Raw genomic sequence first — 16,367 nt, 5'->3', positions numbered from 1 at the left:
GGGGGGGGGGGGGGGGTGCGTGGGTGTGGGGGTGTTGGGGGTCTGTGGATATGTATGGTGGTGTGTGGGGGTGGGATGAATGTGGGGGTGTGGGTGTGGGCGCGTGTGGTGGGGTTGTGGGGTGTGTGTGTGTGTGTAGGCAAGTGTGTGCGTGGGTGTGTGGGGTTGTGTGTGGTGCGGTTGTGTCTGGGGGTGAGGTGAGGGTGTGGGGAAGGTGGTGTGTGTGGAGTTATGTGAGGGGGTGGGGGTGGTGTGGCTGTTTGTGTGGCGGGGTGTGTGTGTGTTGGCATGTTGAGTGTGTGTTGGGTGTGTGTGGGTGGTGTTTGTGGGGTGTGTGGGGCTGTGTGAGGTTGTGTGGGTGGGAGGGTGTTTGGGTGTGTGTGTCGGCGTGTGTGGGTGTGTGTATAGGATTGTGTGTGGGAGGGTGTGAGCAGGGTGTGTGGGTGTGGGGGGGGGCTGGTATGTGTGGAGGTGGGGGAGTGTGTTGGTGTGTGTGGGGGTGTGTGTATGGGATTATGTGTGGGGATGTGTGAGGGGGTGGGGTGTGTGGGGGTGAGTGTGTGGGTGTGTGTGGGAGTGTTAGTTGTGGGGCTAGGGGTGTGTGTGGGTGAGTAATGGTGGGGGGGGTGTGTGCATGAGGGGTGAGTGGGTGTGTGTATTTAGGGGGATGGGGAATGGGGGAGTGTAGGTGTGTGCGTTGGGTATGTGTGGGGCTGGGGTTGTGTGTGTATGGGGTTGTGTGTGGGATGTGTGTGGGGGTGTGTGTTGGGTGTGTGTGTGGGTGGGGGGTCAGGTCCCATCAAACCCATCTCCACTAGAGTCATTGCATTCAGACACCACAGGAGGGTAGGTGGAAGGAAAGATGGATTGTAAGCCTGGGTTGTGTCGAGTTGCCACCCCTCATATTTAGACAAACCCCCAAAATATATTTCTGTATCTAAATGCTTCCGTAGATATAAACAATTGACTGAAAGTAGAGAGAGTAGAGAGGGTTTGAGTAAGAGAGTCCCATAGTTTCGGTATGAGGTATGAAATTTAGTATGGGTGAGGTATGGGTGAGGTATCAGTGAGGTATGGGTGAGTATGGGTGTCAGTTTGGAATTAATTGGATTTTATGAATGGTGGAGCTGGGGAGACCAGTGAGGAGGACATTGGAATAATGAGGTTAATGAGATCAGAGACATAGGTCAGAAGATGTTGGAAACCGAGGAGTATGGCTTCTGTCTTGTCTTTCACGTCCTCCTGACGTGAAAGGCGCTTTATAAATGGAATCTTGTTGTTGTCCCTACCTCTGCGACCTATTAACCTGCTACGAACCTACCCATTCCCTCTGCTTTGTGGGCTCCGGCCTGCTTCACGTTCCCGACCTCGCCGACCCCGTCATTGGTTTGAGAGCCTTCAGCCGCTCTGCCCCAACCCTCTGGAACTCCATCCAGCAGTCCCTCTGCCTCACGCTCTCCCTTGCCTCCTTCAAGACCCGTCTCAAGACCCTCCTCTTTGACCATGCCTTTGGTCACTCTCTTTCCACCCCCCACCCCCCCCCCCGAGTCATTCAACTGCCCCGATCCCGACCCCCAGTTCGGATCCAAAAAACATATTGTCCAGCACCTTGGGACGTCCTTCAAACGTGAAAGGCGCTATATAGAATCATAGAATCATAGAATTATAAAGCACAGACGGAGGCCAATCACCCATTGTGCTTGTGACGGCTCTTTGAAAACAGCTATTCAAATCAATCCCACTCCCCCGCGCTCTCCCCATAGCCCAGCAAATGTGTCCTCCCAAATAATGATCTACTTCTCTCTTAAAAGTTGTTATCGAATCGGCTTCCACCACCACTTCAGGCAATGCAAAAGTCAGAAATTTATGATGAAGCTTTATAAAACACTGGTTAGGCCTCAGCGAGAGACTGTGTTCAGTTCTGGGCACCGCACTTTAGGAAGGATGTCAAGGCATTGGAGAAGGTGCAAAGGAGATTGACCAGGATGGTACCAGGAATGAGGGACTTCAGTTATCAGGAGAGGCTCGAGACGCTGGGATTATTCTCCTTGGAGCAGAGAAGGTTAAGAGGAGACTTGATAGAAGTTTTCAAAGTTATGAAAGCATTCGATAGGGTGAACAAGGAAAAACTATTCCTACTGGCGGGTGGGCCGGTAACCCGAGGGCACCGATTTAAAATGGTTGTTAAAAGAAACAGAGGGGAGATGAGGAGAAATGTTTTCACACAGTGAGTTGTTCGGATCTGGAATGCGTTGCCTGAAAGGCTGGTGGAAGCCGATTTGATAACAGCTTTTAAGAGAGAAGTGGATAATTATTTGGGGAGAACAAGTTTGCAGGGCTATGGGGAGAGAGCGGGGGAGTGGGATTAATTGGATAGCTCTTTTTAGAGAGCCGGCACAGTCACGATGGGCCGAATGGCCTCCTCTGTGCTGTATAATTCTATGATTCTATGATTCACAGGATTTACTGCAATAATAATCATATATCGTGTCATAAGGACTACACTGTAAGGGAATTGAGGCCGGATTATTTCCTGAGTAAATGAGAAACAAGACAGGAAGGTGTTTGATTAAAACGTGTAATTCTTCTCTCAGTTGGATTTGCTTCAGAATGAAATCCATTTCATGAAAGGACATAACCAAGTGTGAATGGGATTGTGGTGAGCCAGAGTTAATGGTAAATAGCAATAAAACACAATGCAATCCTCATTTACACAGTGCTTTTCACCTCAGGAGGATGTCCTGGAGCTCGACACTGCTGACTAAGCATCAAATGGAGTCGAGAGGATGGAGAGGGGAAAGAATAATTCTTTGATGCACTTTTAGGAACCATGCCTACAGTGTTTGTATTTGCTTTCCTAAGGGTATATTCTCACCTGTATTTCTCCTGGTTAGTTTCTGACAATTGTTTCCCGGGATAGAAACCTGTAGCTCAGCGGTTAGAGCACTCGCCTCGCAAGCAAGAGGATCCGGGTTTGATTCCTGTTGGGGTGAAACGTTGGGCAAGTTTCTTAGTTGATTGGTGGATCGCTTTTCTAGAGATAATAATCACTTCTCCAAAAAATAATAATAATTTGGTCACTCAATCCAGGACTGTCTGTGGAGCGTTGCTGTGTGCCATTGGTTGCTGCGTTTTGCTCACAAAACATGGAGTCGATTTACTTTACAGTACATTCTGTGAACCACTTTGAGAGGTCTACAAAATAATGTGCTATGTTAAATACAAGATTATTATTATAAACCAGGCATGTGGCTGTTACTGTACTATACTGTGTACTGTGTATTGTGATGTGTACTGTACTATACTGAATAATGAGCTGTGTACTGTACTATACTGTGTACTGTACTATACTGTGTACTGTACCATACTGTGTACTGTACTATACTGTGTACTGTACCATACTGTGTACTGTACCATACTTCACACGGTGTATTGTACTATACTGTATACTATACTGTGTACTGCAGTGCATAATGTGCTATCCTGTGTAGTGTAGTATACTGTGTACTGTACTATACTGTGTTCTACACTGTGTACTACAGTGTGCGCTAGAATCATCATAGAATTATACAGCACAGAAGAAGGACAGTCGGCCCATCGTGTCTCTACCATCACTTTGAAAAGAGGTTCCCAAATCAATCCCACTCACATGCTCTCTCCCTTAAGCAGATGTCTGTGTGTCAGACACCCAGTGACCAAACACCAGGATGGACTGGCTATATGGAAAATTTCCCAAGTGCAGCTGTGAATGGTTCCCAATAGTTACCGCGCAGGGCCCAACATCTGAGTGAGGGACAGCTCGGACCAGTCAATCACCGCACAGACTCCTGCTTAAGCTCTGACCAAGTACTTAAATGCGCAGAAGTTTTGTGCTGAATAAAATCTGAAAATCCCAAACCCTTTCGGTAGGCCAGCCATTGCCAAAAACAAACGTTGATCTGTATATGTAAACCCATGTGATTGCTCAGGCGTGGGCCGGCTTCCTCTGGGGCTTTACCAGTGTTTGCTGGTGATTGGGGCGCTGCAGTGCCCATTGGTTCACCAGACATCGGACAAGATCAAGTGCAGTTTCTGTGCAAATCCGTTCATCCTTTGAGATGCTTCCCTGCCAGAGAGATCCGTTGAGATTCGCTTGTGTTGACTGAGTCTCCCCACAACGTATCATGGGAGTACTTCCCACTTGAGGAGTGTGACCTGCCCTCGCACAGAGGAAGGGGAGATACTGGAACGCAGAGGTCACGAGGCTCAGGATGGTCACCTGCCCTACTCAGGTGGTCGTAAGAAAACATGGTTCAGGTCTGCTTCTTCCTCTGATGATCCCCTCCCCTCCCTTCTCCCCCCTCTGACCCCAGCTCGGGTCTGAAATGCTATACACTGTCCAGCGCCTTGGGCCATCCTCCTGACGTGAAAGGCGCTATGCAAGTGTAATCTTTTTGTGGTCGATGATGATTTGTGGCCTAGAGAGCTTGGGGGGATTGGGGCTTGTCTGCGGGGGCAACCCTCGTTCTCTTGAAGAATGTGTTTCGGTCTAATTTGCCTAAAGGGGCTGAGTGAGTGGAGCCTTACCTCGCTCACCAATCAAACAAACCAGACAAAAAACGACATTGATTTGAAATGAGATGGTGGTGTGCATTTGTAAGACGGGTGTTGTCACTCTGTGCCAGACAGAGAACCTGACTGACTCCAGCAGCTTAATTGACAATTACGCTGTTAAGTAAATTAAATGATCGGAGTCGGGATTGATTACCCTCGAACCATATCCGTCAGCAATTCCTGGCTGGCATTAACTAACTCTTTGCGTGCCCTCACTCTTTATGCCATGGGAACTAACCTGCAACGATTCGGAATGGGAGCAGAGCAAGCTTTGGTCCTTACTGACCCGGACCAAACTCCGTACCCCCATCTTACCAGTTCCGGTCAGGCTCAACTGGCTCCCCATCACCGAACAGATCGACTTCAAGATCCTCACACTCGTGTTCAGATCCATTCACTCCCTGGCACCTCCCTAACCTCTCCGACTTCCTCACTCCCCAATCCACCACCTGGCACCTCTGCTCAACTGGCACCGGCCTTCCCTTGGGGGTCACACTTTCACCTTTGGAGATCACACTTTCAGCCGCTATGCCCTAAAAGTTTGGGACACTCTCCCTCAATCCCTCCACCTTGTCCCCTCTCTCCCCTTTTTCCAGTTCCCCCTAAAGACCTTCCTTGTTTGATTGATGCTTACGGTCACCTCCCCACCGGCTCGGAGCCAGGCTCCGCAACTGTTGAGCCCTCTGAGATGCTGCCCTGCGTGGAGGGCGCTATGCAAGTGCAAGTTGTTGTTGTTGTCTTCATGCGCTTCCTGAAAATGGGGAAGGAAGGCAAGGCAGACGAATAGAGGTAGAGTGGTCCAGAGTTTCGGGGTGTGGTGACTGAAAGCTCGGCCACCGCTGGTAGAACGGGGGGGGGGGGGGCACGGGGGACATGCAGGAGGCTGGAGCCAGTTGAGCGGAGGCAGCTGGTTGTGGGTTGGGGGGGGGTTGCGGTAAACAGGTTGGAGAGGTAGGGAGGTGCCAGGGCACGAAGGGATTTGAAAATGAATGTGAGGAACTTGAAATCAATCGGTTCGTCGGTAGAGCCTGGCTGGAACTGGTGCGATGGGGGTACGGAGTTTAGTGCGGAGGTTTGGATCAGCTGGATCCTGCGCATGGTGGAGCTGGGGAAAGAGGGCATTTGAGAGGTCGAGATGGGAGGTGACGAACACATGGACGACATAAGAACTGCATAAGAATTTACAGAAATGGACTGTCTATGCGATGAGCTGATCACTGGCCACAATGAGCAGTCCGCCAGCGCCAGGTACCAACCCGGCCACGTCACTTGCCCTTTCAAGTTTGTTTTAAAAACGAATCTCTGCCTCTTGTCACATTTTGAGCTCACAACTACTCCGAAAGATCCAGTTAACTCTGATTGCCTGCAAGCAATCTAATTTGCAATTAGCAGAGAAAGCAATTAGTAAAGCTGACTCCTTCAGCCTCGCAAGGAAATTGTGGAATGTTTGGCATGAAATGGGGAACAGATTGCCACATTGCAAGTCGCAGAAAGCACGTTGTTTGAAATCAGCTAAAGTGGCATTACTGGGGCTAATGTGACAGTGAAACGAGAATGATTCCACGCCAAGTGTAATGCTGCTTTCAAATCTAGGGCTCAAATACACAGTCAACACAATGCGCTTCCAGCTGCTCCCTGACACCTTGTGGTGAGCGTCCTCTGGATGTTTCAGTGCAACACATCACTTGTGTGCTGAGATGCCACTCTGCGTTCTATGTAGTGAGTTTGACGACGTGCGATTATAATGGAGAAATCCCCTTAGAGACCAACATCATCGACGTGGCTACACGTTACCGCCGGACAGAAATGCAGCCCACAGTTGCGATACTGAGACGTATGAACCAGGAAGGCTACTTCGGGGGTTGTGCTGAATTAACTAATCTGAACTGCATAACCATTGACGGTCAGGTCTTCAGCCTTTCGGCCCTCACACTTTGGAACCCCATCCCGCAGTCCCTCCACCTCGCTTCCTCCCTTGCCTCCTTCAAGGCACGTTCCAAGAGACTCTCCTCTTTGACCACATCTTCGATCACCCTCCTGTCCCTGCCCTCCACCCCTCTTGATCCCAACCACCAGCTGAGAAGGTGAGGTGCACTGCGCTGGAAGCCTGTCGATGCCCTGTTGATTTGGAATAGTTGAAAGCGAGATAGAAGCTTGTTGGGAAGTAAGGAAGGAATTACGAGATATGGGGAAAAGGCAGAGAAATGTGATTGAGGGTCTGCCTGTCCTAATAAATTGACAGAAGGATCTCAAAGGCCTCCTCCTGTTCCTAGTTCCTATGTTCCTCCACCTTCTAGTGAAATGTGCGCTCTCCTCCACAGCATCCCAGCATTGATCCTCAGTCTCAATGCGTTTAGAGGGCAACAGGTGAGGGACTGCCTGCCCCTGGGGTTTGTGTTGATGTCTCAACGCTGTGTCATCTGGTCTTTATCTCTCTCCAGGCTGATGAGGTGGGTTACTGTGCTCACATTGACTCACAGAACAATCCACTGACACAAGTGCCCGAGAATCTGTCGTGCGAACAATGACAATCAATAGCCCCGAGGATTGACGTGGAGCAGACTGAAGGTCTGCGGAGAAATTGGAAGTGAATGATTTGGTAGAAATTTGGCAATATGTGACTTAAATCACATCCAAGCCACTAAAACTCCCAATAGTAAATTGCAGGCTCCATTCTTTCTGTCCTGTGAACATCCGATGAAATATTCTGCTCTATTAAATTTAAACTGTATTCAGACGACGACAAATTATATTTGTCTCCCACTTTTCACGTCAGAAGGACATCCCAAAGTGCTGGACAGTCAGGGATCCACACCCAAGCTGGTGGTTAGGATCAAAAGGGGTGGAGGGCTGGGAGGGTAGGGATAGGAGGGTGACTGAAGGCACGGTCCAAGAGGAGGGACTTGAGACAGTCTTGATGGAGGCAAGGGATGGGGCGAGGCAGAGGTACTTTGGGATGGAGTTCCAGAAGGTGGGGGCAGTGAGGCTGATGGCCCGCCCACTATTAGTGGAGCGGACAAGATGAGAAAGGTGAAGCAGGCTGTAGCCCACGGAGTGGAGGGAGTGGACAGATTGGTAGGGGGGTTAGGAGGTCATGGAGGTAAGGAGGAGCAAGGCCATGGAGGGCTTTGAAGGTGTGGACCAGTATCCTGAACTGAGTGATGCGAAGCCGTGGAGCTGGGCAAGGATGGGGGGGGTGGTGATAGGATCGCGGAGCCTGGCCCGGGAGAGGATACGGGCTGCAGAGTTCTGGATGATCTGCAGTCTGTGGAGGGACTGAGTTGGGGAGACCGAAAAGCAGGGAGGTTGCATCGTCGAGCCCGTCGTGAAAAATGCGTGGATGAGGGTCTCGGGGGCCTGCGATGAGAGTCAGTGGCGGAGACAAAGCTGAGCTGCCTTGACCCATGACCAGAGTCATTGAGACCACCTCTACTGTCTCTCACTCCAACGCATGGGAGATCAGCCAAAATCACACCCCAAAATATCAGAATGCCGCGTGACACTATAATTGAGAGGCAGTGGGCACTACTGACAGATGTCAGGCACTATCCTGACAGGCAGTGGTGCGGGGCGGGGTGGGGCTGGCGGGGTGGGGATGGGCGGGGTGGGACGGGTGAGGGGCGGTGTAGTGGGGACCGAGCGGCGGCCATTAAGTACCTGGTCATTTTGGACTTGCAGGTTTTCCCGCCGTTCTGCGTGACGTCACTGCCCCCGCCGGGTTTGACTCACTGGCAGCAGCGACACAGCGTGTCATGGCCTGTCTCCCTCCCCCACCCCTCCTCCGCTGTCCTTCCCCTGCAGGCTGCTCACTGCTCACCACAAAGGGCGAGCGCCCTCTCCCCTCTGCGCCACCTCTGCCCCATTCCCCACTACCCCAGCAAGCCACCCCAGACCCTGACCCCGGGGGCTAACCTCTCCTCCCTCATCTGCATCCCCACCCTCCCTGCCAACCAACTCACGACCCCCTCCCATCCCACACATCCCCCTGCCAACTGTCCACTCCGCATTGGCCTTCAAAATGTCCGCTCCATCTCCAACAAGACCCTGGCCATCAGTGAACTCATCCTCGATGAGAACATTGACATTATGGCCCTCACAGAAATCTGGATCACCCCAGGTGACACCTTCCCCCTCACAGAGCCCTCACCACCTGGCTAAACCTAACACCATGCCCCACGCCCCAACCGTCATGACAGTGGTGTGGCCCTCATATCCAGGACGTCACTTGCCCTATCCCCCTACTCCACCGGCTCGTTCCCCTCCTTGGAACACCTTACCCTCTGCTGTTCCTCTGAAAATTCTCTTACTTCACCGTCTTGTGCGGTGTTCCTCAGGGGCTCTGTCCTCGGTCCCCTCCTCTTCACCCTCTCCATGCTCCCCCTCGGTGACATCATCCACAGACATGGGGTAAATTTCCACATGTATGCGGATGACACCCAACTCTACCTCTCTGCCTCCACCTGAACTCCAGGACTACTGGGATCCTGACCGACTGCCTGTCCGACATCAAGTCCTGGATGAGGGACAACTTTATCCAACTCAACGTCAGCAAGACCGAGGCCCTCCGGATTGGCTCACGCCAGCGCCTCCGCACCTCGGGCACCGGCAGCATCAGCCTCTACGGCTGCACACTCAACCTCACTGAGCCAGTCAGGAACCTGGGGGTCTTGTTTGACCCCGAACTGTCCTTTCTCCCCCACATCCGCACCATGACCGGCACTGCCTACCACCACCTCCGCAACATTGCCAGACTCCGCCACTGCCTCACCCCTCAGGCTGCCCAAACCCTCACCCATGCATTCGTCACCTCAAGGCTCGATTACGGGAACTCCCTCCTCATCGGCCTTCCCAACTCTTCCCTTCACAAACTGCAGATCATCCAAAACTCTGCAGCTCGTGTACTCTCACGCACCAGGCTCCGCGACCCCATCACTCCCACCCTCGCCCGACTCCACTGGCTCCCCATCCCCCAGAGGATCGAGTTCAAGATCCTCGTCCTCACCTTTAAGGCCATCCATGGCCTTGCCCCCTCCTACCTCCCTGACCTGCTGACTCCCTACCAACCTGTCCGCTCCCTCCGTTCAGCGGGCTCCGGTCTGCTCCATGTCTCCCGCCCGACCCGCCCTACCATCGGTGGCCGGGCTTTCAGCCTCTCTGCCCCCACACTCTGGAACTCCATCCCACGATCCCTTGGCCTCCCTTCCTCCCTCGCCTCCTTCAAGGCCGGTCTCAAGACCCTCCTCTTCGATTGTGTCTTTGGTCTCCCTCCCACCTCTCTGCCTTCCCTCACCCCTACCCCACCCCTCCCCCATGCTCGGGCCCCGACACCTGACTGTTCAGTGCTTTGGGATGTCCTCCCGACGTGAAAGGCGCTCTATAAATGTCATTTTGTTGTTGTTGTTGCATTGGGCACTACTAAGTGGCAGCGGGCATTGTACTCACAGGCAGTGGGCACTACACTGGCGGGCAGCGATCACTATACTGACAGGCAGCGGGAACTATACTGACAGGCAGCGGGAACTATACTGCAAGGCGTCAGCACTACTGACACGCAACGGACACTACTGGCAGGCAGCGGGCACTATACTAACAGGGAGTGGGCACTACTGAGAGGCAGTGGGCACTATCCTGACAGGCAGCGGGCACTACACTGAAAGGCAGTGCACACTACTTACAGGCAGGGGGCACTATACTGACAGACATCGGCACTACTGACAGGCAGCGGGCAATATACTGATGGGTAGTAGGTACCACTGGCAGGCAGCGGGCACTACACTGAAAGGCAGTGCACACTACTGATAAGCAGGGGGCACTATACTGACAGGAAACAGGCACTTCAGACAGGCAGCGGGCACCACTAACAGGCAATAGGCACTATCCTGACAGGCAGCGGGCACTACACTGACAGGCAGTGGATTCTACTGACAGGCAGCAGACACTATAGTGACAGGCAGTGGGCACTATCCTGAAAGGCAGCAGGCACTACTGTCAGGCAGCAGGCACTATGCTGATAGGCATCAGGCACTACTGACAGCAGTGGGCACTACTGACAGGTCAATGGTCACTATTGACAGGCAGCGGGCACTATACTGACAGGCAGTGGGGACTACTCACAGGCAGTAGGCACTACTGACAGGCTTCGGGCATTACAGACAGGTACTATACTGACAGGCAGTGGGCACCACTGACAGGCAGCGGCCACTATTCCGACAGGCAGTGGGTAATGTACTGACAGGCAATGGGCACCACTGACAGGCAGTAGGCACTATACTGACAGTCAGCGGGTACTACACTGACAGACAGTGGGCACTGCTGACAGGCAGCAGGCACTTTACTGACAGGCAGTGCACACTACTGAGAGGTAGCGGATACTATCCTGACAGGCAATGGGCACTATACTGACAGGCAGTGGGTACTATACTGGCAGGCGTGGGTACTACAGACAGGCAGTGGGCACTCCTGGGAGGCAGTAGGCACCATCCTGACAGGCAGTGGGCACTATTGCCAGGCATCGGGAACTACTGACGGCCAGTGGGCACTACACTGGCAGGCAGCGAGCTCTTCACTGACAGGCAGTGGGCACTATTGCCAGGCTGCGGGCACTACACTGATGTGAACATAGACAGACGTCTAAACAGCTGCCCTCAGTGCCCCCGTCTTTGTATCCGAAACAACTAATTACATAGATTCTCGGCATCACCGTCTTGAGTAAATATTAAGGGTTCAGCAAACCGGGCACTCAAACAGTGACCGCAGCGAAAGGTATTATTGCCACCGGTTCCTTTTCCGCCATTCTCCACCCTCACCCCCCCACCCACCCCCCCGCCCCCACCCCCCCACCACCACTAAGCTGCCGCGTTGAGCTAAGCTGAGTGTTGTGCAAATCGCATGTAGTTTTCCCCCAAACTGGGCTGAGACAGACTGGCTTAAATCTCTCATTGTGGGAACCAGCACTCGCAGGGATGACGGGGCTTAATGGCTGCGTCTGACTTGTGGTAACTGTTATTGACAGAAGATTGGAAGCTGCGTTAAATTGAAGCGAGAACACAGCCAGACGTAATTATTTCGGCGTTACTGCAAACAAATTGGGGTCTAATTGTCTGTGGCTGACTCATGCACTTCAGCGCTTTCTTTGTAAAGTGGTTATTGTTCCTCTAAATTTGGAGTCTTACACTTGTACATGGGGTGGGATGGGGGTGGGTGGGGTGGGTGGGGGGTGAGAATGCGGTACGTGATATCACAATTATCACCTCCCCCGTCCCCATTCCCATCCTGACGAAACTCTCACGGGAACATCTGGGTTTGCTCGGAACCACAAGCGAGTTCCTGTAGGTGGAGAAACAACTGCAGGTTAATTCTTGTTTTATTAGTGAAGGAAACAAGGAATCGTGTAGCCAGGAATGTCCGCTGTTCCTGGATACAAGACAACCATCACTCATTGGCCTCTTGGCTATGGGTAACATTCCAGAGCCACAACCGGTCTCTTGTTTGGTCCATTGACATCCAACTCCAGTGAGAAGCCTTCAAAGTTAATCTTCTGTTTCTACCCTGAGCGATCACAGCAGATTGAGTGTTCACAACCATAGTCTTCCATTGACTGTCAGCATTAACCTTGTGGACAGAAACTGAAGACTATGGTGAATGTTTTCACACAGAGAATGTGGTTCGGATACTGAATTCTCTGCTCGGAGCAGTAGTTGAGGTAGAATCCATATTGGGTTTCACAAGGGAACTAAATAAATACCTGAAAAGGAGACAACCAATGGAGGATGGGGAAACAACAACAACAACAACAACAAGATTCCATTTATAGAGCGCCTTTCACGTCAGGAGGACGTCCCAAGGCGCTGCACAGTTGGGTCATGACCCAAGCAGGGGGGAAATGGTCAGGGTGAGGGGAGGGAAGGGAGGGAGAGAGGAGGGGGGAAATGGTCAGGGTGAGGGGAGGGAAGGGAGGGAGCGAGGAGGAGGAAGAGAGTCGAGAGCTGAAGGCACGGTCAAAGAGAAAGGTTTTGAGACCGGCCTTGAAGGAGGAAAGGGAGGAAGCAAGGCGAAGGCACTGGGGGATGGAGTTCCAGAGCCTGGGGCTGAGAGGCTGAAGGCCCGACCACCGATAGTAGGGCGGTTGGGGCGGGGGATGTGGAGCAGACCGGAGCCAGAGGAACGGAGGGTACGGGCAGGTAGGTAGGGGGATAGTAGGTTGGAGAGGTAGGAGGGAGCAAGGCCGTGAATGGCCTTGTAGGTGAGGATGAGGATCTTGAAGGGAAAGGGAAGCAAAGGATTGCTCTTAAAAGAGGTGCACAGAAACAATGGGCTGAATGGCCTTTTTCTGTGCTGTAAATTTCTATGGTTCTATGTGTGCAACTGACCTCCAATTAAAGGAATAGAGAAAACCGAAACACTGAGAAAGTGGCTATGACGTTGTGTTGAGAGCAGCTCCGAGACACCTGCCTAGTCCTGGGGGCCCTGAGTGGCCAAATTTCCAATCTAAGAATCCGCCAATAAAACTATGAAAACTGTCGATTTCCATTCCTGGTGATTAACCGGGGATTAAACCTCCATCGAGCTGGAAATGGCTGGCCATGAAATAGTTAATGCTCCAATTCTACTCGTGCTTTTGCTCGAGCACACGAAGGCACTCGCCGTCGCATACCAATGTGGCTCTCATCGGAGAAACAGACCTGCAACACAAGCGCTCCAGTTCCACTCGATCCCCTCGGTGATTGAGTGAGTGTCTGGTTCCTGCAGCCCCTGGGAGACAGGTGGCTGCTCTCCTCGCTGGTGCATCTGAGCCCCACTCCCAGGGTCTCCACAACCACAAAGGGCAAGCAAGGCTCACAGCAGTGCTGACCAGACCCACACACTCACTCCCCTTGACGACCATCACTGCTTTTGTGCTGGAAATGTAACCCACTAAATGTCACTGGACGGAAAAATGTTTGGGATGGACAACGGTGCTTCTTCCCCAAATAAAACAGTGTTGACATGACTAATGATGTCAAAAATGTTACCCTCATAACACCAAGGGCACTTCATCCCCTATATCTTGAACTGCAACTTGGTAAGACTTGCTGTAAACTCTGGAACTGTAGAGACTGAAAGATAGAGAATTACAGGAAAACTGGGTCAGACAGAGCAAAGCTACAGATCGCACTGAACGAAACAGAAAGTGTGTTTGGCAGAGAAGTGTAAGCATGTTCCTCGGCCTGTGAGGTTCTGTGCTGAGAGAGGAGGAGACTTGCCCCTGGGATGGTGTTGATCACTCTCTGTATGGACCTCCCCCAGGTCCCAGCAACAGCACAGTTGACAATATTCCTCTCCTCTCTGGCTCCTCCAGGCAACATTTGCAGCTCAAAATGTGCCCGAGATCAGAAAGTCAGTGGAATGACAACAAGCTCACTCCCACCCTCGCTCGTCTCCACGGGCTTCCCATCCCCCAGAGGATCGAATTCAAGATCCTCATCCTCACCTCATCCTCACCTACACCATTCACGGCCTTGCTCCCTCCAACCTCTCCGACCTACTATCCCCCTACTTACCTGCCCATACCCTCCATTCCTCTGGCTCTGGTCTGCTCCACATCCCCCGCCCCAACCGCCCTACTATCGGTGGCCGGGCCTTCAGCCTCTCAGCCCCGAGGCTCTGGAACTCCATCCCCCAGTGCCTTCGCCGCTTCCTCCCTTTCCTCCTTCAAGGCCGGTCTCAAGACCATTCTCTTCGACCGTGCCTTCAGCTCCCCTCTCGACTCTCTACCCCCTCCTCGCTCCCTCCCTTCCCTCCCCTCACCCTGACCATTTCCCCCACTGCTCGGGTCCTGACCCAACTGTACAGCGCCTTGGGACGTCCTCCCGACGTGAAAGGCGCTCAATAAATGGAATAAATGGAATGGAATAAATGGAATGGAATGGATGAGGGCCAACTTTATCCAACTCAACGTCAGCAAGACTGAGGCCCTCCTGATTGGCTCACGCCAGCGCCTCCGCACCTCGGGCACCGGCAGCATCAGCCTCCACGGTGAAATGAGCAATAGAAGCGACCGAGAGAGCAGCTTGCATATCATACCTGAGGTGCCTTTTGCAAGGAAAGTCGGTGAAGAAAGGAGTTGGAATTGAGCCACTGTTACTAAATGAGCATTAGAGTGGGATCTAATGGCTTCTAATAGACTATTTCCCATCACCTCAGAGGAAAGATTGTGCACGATGGAGCTAGTTAATCGCAAAATGGAACGGTTTTGTGAAAGCTATCGAGCAGCTGGAGAAATACAGAATCAATACTGTGCTGCACCAGGGACCCCCACTTCCATTTGTTTTTTAAATAGCAATAATACTATAATACTTCACCCACAAAATATACAGCTAATTCTCTACAATATACCCTATGAGGCACTTTGAGACATCCCAAGGACTTATTAAATGCAAGGATTACTATTGTAATCTCCAAATACATACGTATACTGTATAGCCACAGCAATTCAGTATTCTTGGAATAAAATGGAAAAGAGTTAATCTCAATCTACACAGATCTCTCCCCTATATAAATAGTCGTCATTGAGAGCTACAGAATGTTGAAGAGACGTTGTATCAGGATATACGTCAGCCATGAAAGGAACTCTGCTTTACACATGGGAGGTTATCGAATTACTGTATCATCAAAAAGCTTCAGATTGTCGTTTACTCTTCATATAACATCTTGCGAGCGCAATCCGTAGTTCATGAAACGTGCGCAGCAATGCATTCAGATATTCGACAATCCAACAGTCTCCTTGTTCAAAGAAATAGGCCCCAAATTCCTCATAGCCTTAAAAATTTAAGATGAAAATATTAATTTGAAGCCTTAAATTGGAAGCTGGTTTTCTGAGGTTGTTAAAAAAAGGATTCTAATTCGACACTAAATTAAAGAACATTATCAAATTCTGTACCATTTAAAATTCTTAAATAAGGGTCTTGACCAGGACCACCTTCTTCCACCTCTGCCACATTGTCCACCTCTGACCGTACCTTATCCCAAATGCAGCCGAAACCCTCGTGCATGAGTTTGTCACCTCCCGCTTGGATTACTCAAACACACTCCTCACCGGTCTCCCCAGCTCCACTATTCACAAGATCAGCTCATTCAGAACTCTGCCGCCCGCATACTGACCCCGACCAAACTCCGTACCCACATCTCACCAGTTCTGGTCCAAGCTCCACTGGCTCCCCATCACCGAACAGATCGACTTCAAGATCCTCACACTTGTGTTCAGATCCATTCACTCTCTGGCACCTCCCTACCTCTCCAACCTCCTCACTCCCCACTCCACCACCCGGCGCCTCCACTCGACTGGCACCAGCCTCCTGCTCGTACTTCGCAGCCCACCATCGGAGGTCACGCTTTCAGCCACTGCGAACCCAAAACTCTGGAACACTCTCCCTCAGTCCCTCCGCCATGCCACCTCTCCTCTTTTCAAGTCTCACCTGAAAACTTTCCTCTTCGACCGGTCCGTGCCTCTTCCCCTTCCCCCCCCCGAACTCGGAGTCAGGCTCCACCACTCTGAGACTCTGTCCTGCAAGGAGGGCGCTATATAAGTGCAAGTTGTTGTCGTTGCCTTAAATTAGAGTCCTGGTTTCCCGAAGTGTATTGGTAAGAGCACTCACCTTGCAAACGAGAGGAACCGGATTCAAATCCTGGACTGAAGAAAACCTAAGGCAAGTTTCCTTACCAAGCCTCTGTTTACCTCGCAGTAAGTAGGAACCTGGTTGTTAGTCGATTAGCGGATCACTACATGATAACGTGCT

Source organism: Callorhinchus milii, unplaced genomic scaffold, assembly GCF_018977255.1.
Source record: "Callorhinchus milii isolate IMCB2004 unplaced genomic scaffold, IMCB_Cmil_1.0 Scaffold23, whole genome shotgun sequence".
Lineage (NCBI taxonomy): Eukaryota > Metazoa > Chordata > Chondrichthyes > Chimaeriformes > Callorhinchidae > Callorhinchus > Callorhinchus milii.
The sequence above is the reverse complement of the archived record's forward strand: the minus strand, read 5'-3'. Positions refer to the sequence as shown.